This window comes from Pogona vitticeps, chromosome 4, assembly GCF_051106095.1.
Source record: "Pogona vitticeps strain Pit_001003342236 chromosome 4, PviZW2.1, whole genome shotgun sequence".
NCBI lineage: Eukaryota > Metazoa > Chordata > Lepidosauria > Squamata > Agamidae > Pogona > Pogona vitticeps.
In genome coordinates, this window is record NC_135786.1 from 223,562,941 (window position 1) to 223,576,328 (window position 13,388).

Genomic DNA, 13,388 nt, shown 5'->3' on the forward strand with positions numbered 1-13,388 from the left:
TGAAACTGAACCCATTTCACAGCCTACTTGAGTTGTGACTTCCTTCTGGACTTTAGTCTTACTTAAGTGACCTCTGCGCCTCCTGAGGCTAGTAATGGATGGGCAACCTCAGGATCCCTGATCACCATCCTCGTGGCTCTTTGTCAGACCTGGATGGGACAGTCTTCAAAAGGAGGACTGTCCTCACTAAAAATGCTGCTCTGATTCTACCACATCACACTTCTGGTGGTAATGCAGAAATAGAATCCTATGCTCTTGCATGTTCAGAGACTCTGTTTAAGCATTCAAAAGCCTCTAGGGTGGGGGTCTTGTCTTCTCATCCTCAAAACATGCAAAAGTAGCATTTTTAAAGACCTAAAGATTTATTTTAATTGGGCAACAGCCTTAAACATGAGCAGATAAGATGCATTTTTTTTTTAAAAGGGGGAAATAAGGCATCTGTGCCAAAGGATGACATTTGCCTCATGCCTCTCTGCGAACCACATATTTCAAATCTTCCTTCCCAGCATCGATCCTATGATCCTTCTCTATTGCTAGCATTCCAATGGGAAATGTGAGCAGAAGTTCTTTCTCACAAGGATTCATGAGAGTTAGGAAGTTAGGAACGGTGGAGAAATCCGTTTAGTGTGTGTTGAACACAAACATGCCTAAGCTGCATCCTGAGACATGAGCATTTCTGTGCGTAGTAGAGACAGAAGTCAGCTCTCCAGACATAACACATTTTTAAAATGCAGCTTTTGATAGACACAAGCCTGAAACCTCCCAGGCATTAGCATTCCTTTCTAGTAAAAAAAACAACAACTGGTTCATGCCAAAAAATAAATAGGATAAATCAACTACCCATATTGCTGTCTCTCAGACAGTGGAAGGATTTGGCATGCAAAAATGGAGTCCCCAATTAACCGCTGAATGATAAAAACATGGACTTGACCCTTGGACTGAAATTGTTCTTCTTGGGGGCCCTTGGATAAGCTCTTAATTCTCTCCCAGGCCTGCGGTTATTAGTCATCAGGCAAATGTTGCACCAAGACTCCCTTCCCATGCCCTTATTTATTATTGTGTATTGGCTAAGTCTGCACAAGGACGGAAAGAGCATTGCTGAGCATTTCATCATCCAGTATTTAGGAATTCTTAGAACAATTTAAAGTGGCATTGTTGGAGAGGTTTGGCCCCACTGCAAGATATTCTGAGATCCCTCGTCCCGTATTTTGTGAGGGAGGTCCAGAGCTTGAGAACATTATTCTTGTGGGCTACCCCCCCAAGTCAACATAGCTGCTGACGGTGCTGACTGGCAGATCCTAAAAGTTGCGATTCAAAAAGATCACTTGTCTAAGAAGCCAATGGATCATTATAGATATAACAGAAAGCTGGCCAATGGTCATTCTGTAGTGTGCAGATTGACTCGCTTTGATTTGTGTTTGGTCATCAGGAGTTAAATACACTACAGACTTCATTTGCATTCTCTTCTCAGATACAATGCACAAAAGGGATTCTTCCGTAAACCAACAAAGGACTCTCATCTGATGATAATGCACTAACTTTAGCATTTGATTTAACTTGCCGTGGACTGGCTCCTCCTTTCTATCTATCTGATGGCCTGCATGTATTTAAGGCCACTGTTTCAGAGTTTCGAACTTTGGTTATATTCCTCTAGCTGTGCATCAAAATGCAGGGATTCACATAGCAGAACTGGGGAATTCTAGTTCCCCCATTTAGTTTACCTCATTTTCTCATTAACTTATTCATATTCTCATTAAGTGCCTTTAAAGGCTCAATAACTCACTCTGAGACATTAGTAAAGACACCCAACAACCACAGTGACAAATAATCTCTCCCACTTATCACAACAATACATTCACAACAAAAACACCTTGATCACCCTCATCACCCTATCTCTTGAAAAGGACAAAAGCTGTTCCCACAGCTATAAATACTTAACTATCCAACAAACAGCAACAGAGCATGGACAGAGTTCCTACTCCAGTCCTCTGAAGATGCTGGCCACAGAGACTGGCGAAGCGTCAGGAAGAACAATGTTCAGAACATGGCCAAAGAGCCTGAAAAACCCACAACAACCATCAGATCCCGGCTGTGAAAGCCTTCGAGAATACAATAAAAGGTTTCTTTTACTTACCACTGTACAGATCAAACAGCAAAACCAAAAAACATGGCTGCTTGCAACAACAGGAGTTCCTGGTAGATCAAGGAATAGGGATGCAGTCTGTGCTGGATGGGGTTGCACTCCCTCTGAAAACACAGGTGCACAGCATGGGGTTTCTCCTGGATTTGTCTCTGAGCCTGGATGCCCTGGTTTCAGCAGTGGCTAGGAGTGTAGTTGCACAATTAAAACCAGTGCACCGGCTGAACCCATTCCTCGTGAGGTCTGATCTGGTCTTTAAACACTATCTTTAATTATGTAAATCACCTTTGTATACTCATTATTTTTAGCCTTATATATTGTATTTTAATAATGTAAGCTGTCTTGGGTCCTTTTTAAGGAGAAAGGCAGTGTGAAAGTATTTTAAATACATAAAACTAATAAACAGGCTTCAACTGACTGCTTCCAACAGACAAAAGAGAGGGAAAGAGATCAGAGCAGAGAGGTGGGTCTGCCTTTGAATTCAGAGGCAGGAGAGAACAACTGGCTAGTGCTGGATCAACAGACAGTTACCCCAGTCCAGAAAGATTCATCCCGGTCACACCTACTAGATGTGGGAGCATGCAAGATGTGGAAAAAACCCTGAACAACTGATGAGTTTCTTTTTAAGGCGAATCTGTGACGAAGGGCTTCTCCAAATAAAAATATGTCTGCTGGTGAAAGGACAACAGAGATGAAGCCAGCCTAGATTATCTGGGAATAGAGTTCCACAGCCTAGGAGCACCCACCAAGAAGGTGTTCTCTCTCTCTCTCTCTCTCTCTCTCTCTCTCTCTCGTCCTCTCCATGCCCATGAAGATGGTGGGACAGAAAGGACATTTTGTCGTGAAGATCCAGAGACCTGGGCAGATTCATACAGGAAGTTATGGTCTTTCATATGTGGGAGAAAAGATGCAAGGGACCAGGACATTGCAACTTGTGACTTGGACTCAAGGCTTGGGACTCAGACCCCAAGACTTGCCAACATCCTTACTACCTTTGGCCAGACTCAACATGGCAAGTCTGACCATGCCTGCTCATTGTATTAGCTGGATGGAGCTTTACCTGCTTTGAACGGACTGTCCACCACAACTGTCAGCTTCCTTGGTGGGTCTCAAGTAATCAAAGAGGGAGAGAAGTGTTTTCTTACTGGATCCTCAGGCTGGCTGATCATGTTGGGCTTTATAGCAGCAGGACATACTCTGGCCATTGATCGTGGATGGTGACACAGAGGTTAGACCAGCAGGGTACTTTGCCTATAAAGTGCTGTGGTCTTTCAACAAGCAGAATGTTTGGTCCTCATTGATGGAGTTGACTCATTGACCACTGACCTTCTAGAAAATGGACAGTATCTCTGGAGTAGGCATATCCCGAATTTCCAGAAGGCACTGCATAAATAAAATGTATTTTCAGCTTTGAAAGAAGACTCAGTCTGCAGGGATGTGAGACACATACTGTATCAATGAACTTTAAGCATTCCGGATAAATTAGAAATCCTTTCATCTCAACTGTAGAAGTAACAACAGGACACAGACTTTTACCTTCAAGCTTGCTTTCAAGACCAAGACTTTGATTCTCTAAAGGCTGTAAAAAGAATTTTGCAGATATGCTGGTGCTTTTTATTTCTTTTTTTAAAAAGATCCTTTTAATTTGATATTTATATATGCTTTTTCATGTTACAGTAATTTGGCGTCTGTACCTGTGAAATACAACACAGGTAAAGATGAAGGGACTCTATTTCTTGAGATCGCACATTAAGAACTAAAGTTGCTCAGGAAGCACCAGGAAATACAGATAAAGTCCTTTGCAAGTAATGGATGAAACAGCGTGTCCTATTAAGCATGTCTCCTAAAGAAGAGTTTCTTGTTCTGTACAGTGTGAACTTCTGTAAGATATACCTTATGACACCGCAACAGTTTGCAAATTTTATTTATTTATTTATTTACAAGACTTTTTTAGCCGCGCCATTACCAGTCTCTGAGCGGCGTACAACAATATTAAAACTTTAAAAACATTAAAACCATTAAAATAGGCAACATTATAACAATATCCTATATTAAAAACAAACATTAAATAATTAATATTAATAAATCCTGCTGCTCATATGGCCAGCTAAAGAACACTATTCAATTAAAATGCTGGCTAAAGAGAAAGGTCTTTGCCTGGTGCCAAAAAGCCAAAAGTGTTGGAGCTAGATGGATCTTTATAGGGAGGGCGCTCCAAAGTTGGGGGCAACAGCTGAGAAGGCCCTATTTCGGCATGCCATCCCCCTCACCTCTTTCAGGAATGGCACCTTCAGAAAGGCCTCCTGGCCTGATCTTAGAGGACGGGGCAGGCTCGTATGGAAGAAGGAGGTCCTTTAGGTCAATAATCCCCAACCTTGGGCCTCCAGATGTTCTTGGACTTCAGGTCCCAGAAATCCTGGCCAACAGAGGTGATGGTGAAGGCTTCTGGGAGTTGTAGTTCAAGAACATCTGGAGGCCCAAGGTTGGAGACCACTGCTTTAGGTAACCAGGTCCTAAGCCATTTAGGGCTTTATATGTCAAAGTAAGCACTTAAAATGTATATTTTAAAGAGACAGATGCTGTATTTTTATCTGGCTTATACCTACATCCAGACACTGGCAGAGAGGAATCATGTGCTATCATGTTTGGTGTATAAGTGCACCGTTTAGTTTACCAAGAGGCTAATCTTGGTAAGTACCTCATATTGGAATGATTGGTTAGTGCTGGATAGACAATCACCCCAGCTCAGAAAAGTCCCTCGCACAAACTCCAGACAGCATGCAAGGTTACAAACAAAACTCCAACAATTATATTGTAGCCTTTGCAGATATGGTGGATGTCACAATTAATTCTGAATATCCTACCTAACTACCCAAGGCACTTGGAAAATGTCCAGAAACTTCAGTGGGTCCAAAAGTGGCGGCCAGGTTGCTAATTGCGGCTGGTCACAAGGATCACACAACAATTCAAAGTACTGATTTTAATCTACAAAGCCTTGAACAACTTGGATCCAATTTATTTATTTATTTTATTTATTTATTTTATTTATATCCCGCCTATCTGGTCGGTTAAGACCACTCTATCTCAAAGACTGAGTCTCCATCTATGAGCCTGCTTGAGTGTTAAGATCAGGAGAGGCCTTTCTCTTGGCCCCACCACCTTCACTGGAGCATTTGGTGGGGTGACAGGAGAGACTCTGGAACCCCCTCCCACAGGAGCCCAGGCTGGCCTTATTTTAGCTGTCCATCTGCAAGCAGGCAAAACTCGTTCTCTTCAGGCAAGCTTTCCCTAAATGTCTGACTGCCTGAACTGGGGTTTTTAATTTATTGCTGAACCTTACTGCTTTGAATACGTTTTTGGTGTTGCTTCTGTCTATCATTTTTAGTGTGGTATTTGTAATACATGCATACTTCTTCTTTTTAGTTTTAAATATTGTCTTTCAATGATGTAAGCATCTTGGGTCCTTCTTGGAGAGAAAGGCAGGGTAAAAAATATTTAAAAGAAATAGATACTCAGAACACATTGAACTCATCCAGTTTCAAAAGGTCAGGCCTGGATGTGGCATGAAGCCAAAATACTAACACATCCCAAAGATCTCTGGGTAGAGCTAGGAAGAAATCTTGCCTCAAACTCTGGAGAGCCACTGCTGGTCACAGCTAATAGTACTGGGCTAGATGAACCAATGAAGTGATTTAGAGATGGGCATGAACCAGTTCACCCCAGTTCGTAAAGGCGGCAGCACACATGCTGCCATTCCCCTCCACTGCCTCTTCTGGCTCAACCAGCCATTCACCAGGCCCAGCCTCCATGATCTTCAACTGATCTTCCCGTCCCGGCAGCAGCTCAGGCTTCTCTGCCCCTGCCCTCTTGGCCGATCTCCCCCTCAGACAAAAGGGTGGGGCAGAGAAGTCTGGGCTCTTGCTTCTGACAGGGAGATTAGCTGAGGAGGTGGGAAAAGCAAGCAAGCTTGATCGGCTGAGGAGATGAGGGAGAGGAGCAACACCGGTGCTACTGCCTTTACGAATTGGGACGAACCAGTTCATGCCCATCTCTAGAGTGGTTGAGTATAAGGCACCTTTTCACATTGTTTTGGCTGTTCTCATAACCATATACTGTATTGCTAAAATATATGCAGGCAGCAATGGCAATACATGCCAAACCAGATTTAGCAGTTTTCGTATTTAAAAGGGGCAGATCTTGCATAAAGCTACTGGGTCTCAGCTACCCATTCAAGATCAAACCTCTCACCAAAATACCTTGCGTTACCACAGGGTACTTCACAATAAATCATCAATTGCAAAATCTACCTTCATCCCAGCTACTGTGAGGGCTGCACCTAAGTTCAGAGAGAATGGGAGCTTGAGGTGAGAGAGACAAGGATGTCATTATCCCAGGAATGACTAGTAACTCTAGTTTCTTGAGGGCAATGAATCCACTCCAGATTTTAGTTCAAACTTTAAAGGAGTCATCCAAGATTTTGAACGTATTGGGGGGGGGGGTACATTCCCCTTGCGTAACTCTTATCAAGTTCAGACTAAAACCCAGAATAGATTTGCTGCCTCACTGACATTGGAACCACCAACCTCCATCGCATTGTTCCTACGACTTAAAAAGCCCTGGTGCTTGGCATCTGTGAGCCATGGGTCCTTAACATTTCTAGACAAATGAGTGTGAAATTCAGCTACCAAAGGTAACTCCTGCATTGTCCATCTTATACACCCCAAACTTCCATTGGGGAGCCCAGGATGATGTAAATGGAGTTATTGGGTTCTGCTGTCATAAATGCTCTGTGAGAGGTTTTCCATAGAGATCAAGTGAGCTTCAAATGGAACATGAGCCCAGGGGCATCTCTGTTCAACAGTCAACAGTCTTCCCATTGCCTAGAGTGTTTTCAAGAAGGCTCTCTCTCCAGTGAAAAGCCATCAGTTCCCCAAACACACACAGTCTAGCGTGCCTGTCTCTCCCTCTCTTACTCTTCTCTTTGTGTGTGTGTTTGAAATAAGGTTTCTGTACTTGTCCTAGCAGAGTGTTAAGTGAAGTCTGGTAAGGTTGCTCTCTAAGACTACAACTTCCATAAACCCCTAGCCAGCATGGCCATGTGGATTCTGGAAATTCCAAACCAAGAAAGTAACTTTTCCAAGCTCTGCTCCTAGTGCACCTTTGGCACAAATATGGAACTTGCACCCACTGAAATGCGCTGCCGAGCGTGACCCAGTTTATAGCACAATTGCAAGCAAAACACCACCAATTCCCCTTATTTTCAGGGGAGGGTCAGAAACTCCGAAAGTGTCATTTCTGCTCTGGGAGATCGCCAAGGCTTAAATCATCCTTGCTGAGCCAGAATCAGAATCCCGTTAGAAATACAAGCAGTAGAATGCCTCTTGCCTATAAAGCTGCTATTCAGCATCTGATAGCTTCCTTGCTTTTGCTAATAAGCGTTTTCTGCTGCTGCTGCTGCTTAGCCTTAGAAATGATTTCTGATCTCAGATCACTAATTATCATCTTCATTTATGGGTGGGGGAGGAGGGAGTACCGCTCCTGACACTGACAAACGTGCAAAACTGAGGCACTACCAGGTTTCCAAACCCCGTCAGCCAGCTTGAGCTGACAGATTTTAAGCGCTCGTTCATGTTACATTTGAAATATATATAACGTTTTTATCTCATCTCCTGTCAGCTATTCTGCAAATGTCTGTATAGCTTGCAAGAATGACAGCTGGGAGCTTCTCGGTTTCTCTTATGCCTGCCTCCCCTTCTTTTGTTCCCACAGAGGTGGCCCTGGATAGCCTTTGGCTTGTCATGAAAAACCAGTCCAAAAACCTAAAAAGGGCCAGCACCATCATAAGGGAGTGTGAGGGGTGGAACGGAACAGTGACAATATGTTGAAGAATTGTACATACCATGCACCCTAGTGAATATCTCCTAAACTAGCCTGCTGCCTCCAAATGTAGTGCAGGATACCAATACTTGTCATTCTTCAGGCAAACTTCAACTCCCACTGCAGTTGGCTTTTCAGTGTAGAATGGAATGGGGATTGAGGCAGCCCAATCTGGTAGCCACCTGCTAAACGACAGTACGTTAAAAAGATGTTTTAAAATAGATTGGTTCAACTGGGGAGCAAAGCTAACCCTGGTTTGGTAGAGACTGTTGCAGAATTTTGAGCTTTCAGTTAAATGTCTCTAGTTGTGCAATGAAAGTGCAGGGATTCACGGAGCAGAATAGCTTCAAGTTCCCCAAAGCAGTCCACTCCTTTTTCTCATTAACTTGCACTTTTTTATTTATTTATTTATTTATTTATTTATTTATTTATTTATTTATTTATTTATTTATTTATTTATTTATTTATTTATTTATTTATTTATTTATTTATTTATAGCCCACCCATCTAGTCCTATAGACTACTCTGGGCGGGTAACAACATATCGTGTAAAAATTTAGCAATTTAAAATCATAATAGTACTGTATACTGTATTACTAAATAAACAATGATCCAAGATAGGAGAAAACACAAGATAACAAAATTCAGATGGTGGGTGGAGAGAAGGCTTGCTTAAACAGCCAAGTTTTCAATTGGCATTTGAAGATGCCCAGGGAAGGGGTCATGCGTATCTCAGGAGGGAGGCTATTCCAGAGACAAGGAGCAACCGCTGAGAAGGCCCGGTTTCTTGTTTTTCCTTCCAGGCCTCCCTTGGTGTTAGGCTCCTCAGTCTACCTGCTGGCTAGATCGGGTGATATGGGTAGACCTAGGTGGGAGAAGGCGTTCCGTCAGATAATGAGGCCCTAAACCGTTTAGGGCTTTATATGCAAGCGTTAAGACTTTGAAATCTACGCGGAACCGAATGGGCAGCCAATGCAAGGCGGGCAGAGTGGGAGTAATATGTTGGTGTTTCCTTACCCCACTGAGAAGTCTGGCTGCCGCATTCTGCACCATCTGGAGTTTCCGCATAGATCTCAAAGGCAGCCCCATGTAGAGAGCATTACAGTAGTCTAATCTCAAGATTATGAGCAACCCAACATCTAGATAGGGATGCTGCTGGGCTATCTGCCAGAGATGGAAATAAGTGGTGCGGACCGCTGACGCTACCTGGAGAAAGAATTAAAAAGGTGTCACAACTTACAATTGAACAGCTCAAACAGCAAACTGACAAAGATGCTGACTTTCAGCAACAGACTGGAGAGGGAGGAAAGGGTCTCTCTTTAAGTTCAGAATGGATGTAGGAAAGGAATGCTTGGTTAATGCTGGACAGATTGACAGTCACCCCAGCCAAGAAAAGCCCATTGCAGCCTCACCTTCACTAGATTGTAAACACTCCAGCAGAGACACCAGGTCAACAGAACTCTATATAAATTATAGTCAGATCTCAGAAAAGTTATTCATTTGGACTTCAGTGTCCAGAATCCCCTAGCAGGCATGGTCAAGGAGCCCTCTTATTGGCCCAGGACCAGAAGAGGGGGGGAAAATAAAAAGGTGGGTGCTCTCTGCTTAGATGCCTAAAGCATAAAATCCCCAAAGATTTAACTAATCCTTGTGAAAATCCAAAGATCGTAAGTGGCAGCTTAGTAGCCATGTGGTTATGCACACAGAGAAGGTTTTTAGCTAGAATTATCTTCAAAAATACAACCAGCTATAAAAAGAGCTTGTTTAGGTTAAGAGGGGGAAAAACAGAAATAATGGAAGGTGGCAAGGACAAAGTGAATTCCAAACGAAAATCAATAACATTGGTCTAATCTAACCAGTGACTTGTTACCTACGTGAACAGAGTCAAGGGGTTCAGAGGCTATGCACAGCTTCTTTCAGAGAGTGAAGGGTGGGGAGAGGAGCACAGCTCTGAGGCATGATTAGCTAGCTGTTGGACTGAAAGCAAAGCCACCTACCTACATATGGGAATTTGAGACCAGTGAAAGCCAGCTGATAGTCAGAGACTGGCTCTTGTTCCATAGTGCAATATCCTCTATTTCTGAAATTAATGGTCTGGCTAATAAAACAGAAACTTCCTCTGTGGTTGGACCAAACTTCTGAGTAAGTCTACATTTGCACAATATAGAAGTTGATCCGTTCCAGCTGGAGATGGCAATGTGCAGAAGAGCTTAGGTATGAGACGCATGTTCATATAGACAAGTCCTGCTTATATGCTTCTTCCAGCTTTCTGGCGTGGCACTAAATTACCAGAGATACTATGGGCAGGATCCTGTTCCATCCTTCTGAGCAACAGTATCTGTAGGAAGTTTGCCTAATGAAGTAGACGGCATCTTCGTCCACAGCTGGAAGCCCTGTTGGTTTCAGCTCTTTGCAACGCCTGTTTGTACAATGGAGATTGAGTAAAAGGAGGTCAGCAGAACACAAGTCCTCCACCAGTTTCCCACAGCCTTTTGCCTCGTGAAGGCACTGCTGGGCTTTTATCCGATAGTTGGTTACATGTATTCTATTTATATATATAAAACCTCAGAGAAATTTAAAAACATGCATTCTGAATAACTAGAATACCTTACCTTGCCTGACCAGGCAAAAGGTCCACTTAGCCTATGGGTGAGCAACTTCTGAAAGTCTAAGAGATATTTTATGCTCTCCTGGACTTTGGCAGGCTACCTTCTCCTTCTGACCCAGCTGCCTCCTAACCCTGGACCTCTGAATGGCAAGTCATATTCCCAGAATCATCTGAGTATGATTAGCCACATAAACATAATTTTCTCATCTTGAACCTGTTTTGTCATTCTCTCACCTTGAGCTGGTTTGGGGCCGTGTTACTAGTCAGAGTGCTTTTCCTCAAAAGTTATCTGCCTGCACCACCAAATCTGCTCTGGCTAAGCTCCTTGGAGTAGCCACACTGAAGGAGGAAAAAACAAAACAAAAAAAAAAAAACACCAACCTTCACCAAAAAGGCAGGCCTTCTTGGCAAGGGCATCAATTCTTTAGAACCATCTCCCTAATGGATCTATGCCCGGCCCCCTCTCCCCTGAATTTCAAGAGGCTGCTGAAGACTCAGCTCTTCCGAGAAGCCTTCTTTGATCCTGCCCACTCTGTATTGCTGTTCAGTCTCGCTGCACCATCTGAGATGAGTCCATTTAAGCTTCTTGTGGGTTGGTTTTATTATGTCTGGCCAAGTTATCATACCATTTTGTTTTGGTTCTACATGTACACTGCCCAGAAGAGTGCTGTGCACTAATGGGGCGGTAAACAAACAAACAAACAAACAAACAAACAAACAAACAAACTAAATTAAATTAAATTAAATTAAATTAAATTAAACAAATAGGCAAGAAAAAAGGATTTAAAAAAAGACACAGAAAATGCTTGGCCAGGAATCTGAAAGCAGTTTATCGGGGCCTGAGAGTGGTGACTTAGGAGCTCTGATTAAGCCATATGCAATCCTCAGGCCCTGGCACAGCTGAACATTCTGCTTCTTGTAGTGGCCAACAAGATTCCTCTGAGAAGTCAGCTTCTCGGTTGAAGGCAAGTCTCTCCTACTCTTGATTCTTATCAAGTATAATCATCATCATCATCATCATCTTAGAACTGCAGAGCTAGAAGGGACCCTGTGAATCACCGAGACCAGCCCCTGTCAAGGAGGCATGCAGGGAATCGAACTCACAACTAAATAGCTAAACTGAGCTATTCAGACTGCCAGTGGCATGTTGCCTACAAATAAACTAATTGACAACGTATCCGAATTTATCCAGTTTCCTCTTTAAAGCAATCCATGCTAGTGGCCATTGCTACCATTTCCTGCTACTGTTTTGAACTCATCAAGGATTGCTCACTCAAGACCCATGCACAAAGTCGGCTGTGGTGTAAGGAACCAAAATCATTGAGTTTGTGTGTGTCCAGTGCAGAGTAGGGGGTGTAAAGGAAATTCACTAATTTGTCCTTCTTAATAACTTGATGAAAAAATTTCAATCCCCCAGAGATTCCTCATCTCATGAGAATGAAACAAGGAGTGTTATTTTTAACTCTCAACAAGGTCTGTGAAAAACATGTAGCACACATTCATATATATGGAGGGAGGGAGGAAGAGGAAGAGAATCGCTGCTTGTTAAAAAGAAACACAAATTGCCCTCTCAGATGTTCCTAATCTTTCAGAGTCCATGCAATAAAGCAGCAACCATTATCACTTTGTGCAAGTTGCATTATTTATGGCAAAGCATTATTTGCACAGAAGTGTTATTTTGTATAATTTTATTCAATCTGCACACACACACACACACACACACACACACACACACACACACACACACACACACACACACACATTTTTTCTGAATGTGAAACAGAACACTTCCCCCTTCTCAAGGGTCAGGAAGAATATTTTTGCAGTTTTTTCTTCCATATCTGCAAGATTTAGACTCGCCATCAAGCCAAGAGTTACATCCCACGTTCAGAGACTGGAGATTTATTAACTGGACTATAATTCTAAAACTCCACAGTCAGCATGGCCACCACAGCTGCAGAAGATATAAAAGTTACTTTTGGGGAGAATTTGGGGCAAGAAGAAAAGGGTGACGTTGTAGGCCATAAAGGCTAAATTTGACAACAAATTTATACAGCTTACATTTTCTGGAATCATCCAGCCAGCAGGAGGGGATTTTAAGTGTAGTGATCTGAAAAATAACTTTTACAAGTTCTGTGTAAGAGAACGAAAAACTTTCTGCAACATTATAATAGTAAGGATGACAGACATCTATATCATGGAAGTTCTACTGTGGGCAGTGTTTAACCCATCAGTGGAAAACATATTTCATGTTTATTTCCTTGTTTCTGTGTTTAGAGTTTGGGGAGAGACAAAGAGGGTGAAGCTGTTGACTGCAAAAGCTAAACCTGATGGTAAATTTATACAGTTCTCATCCCTAAATGTTCCTTGACTGCTTTCATCTTTTTTCCCTTTTAAGTAAGCCTATGCACCAGGCTCCAAACTTTTGATTTGTAACCACAGTTACAAGCATTACGCATTTCATACGGAAGAATGTACGTGCTGTTAGTTTTAATACACTATCGCTGCTTTCTTTGATCTCAAGATGCTGCTTAGGAAGGAAAAAGTCACCGGTGTATAAATACCCACATCTGGCTTCTCCCGCAATCAGTGTCAGAATCATTACAACAGCTGTCCTAAGTGTGATGGTAATGGTAGAAACTGGAACTTTTGATTCTTACTAACCTTAGCACAAGAAAGGAAACAATTTATTCTCCCCTCCGCCATATGGACATTGTTGGTTTTTTAATGTAATGCAAGACATTTTCACCTGCATAAACCTAT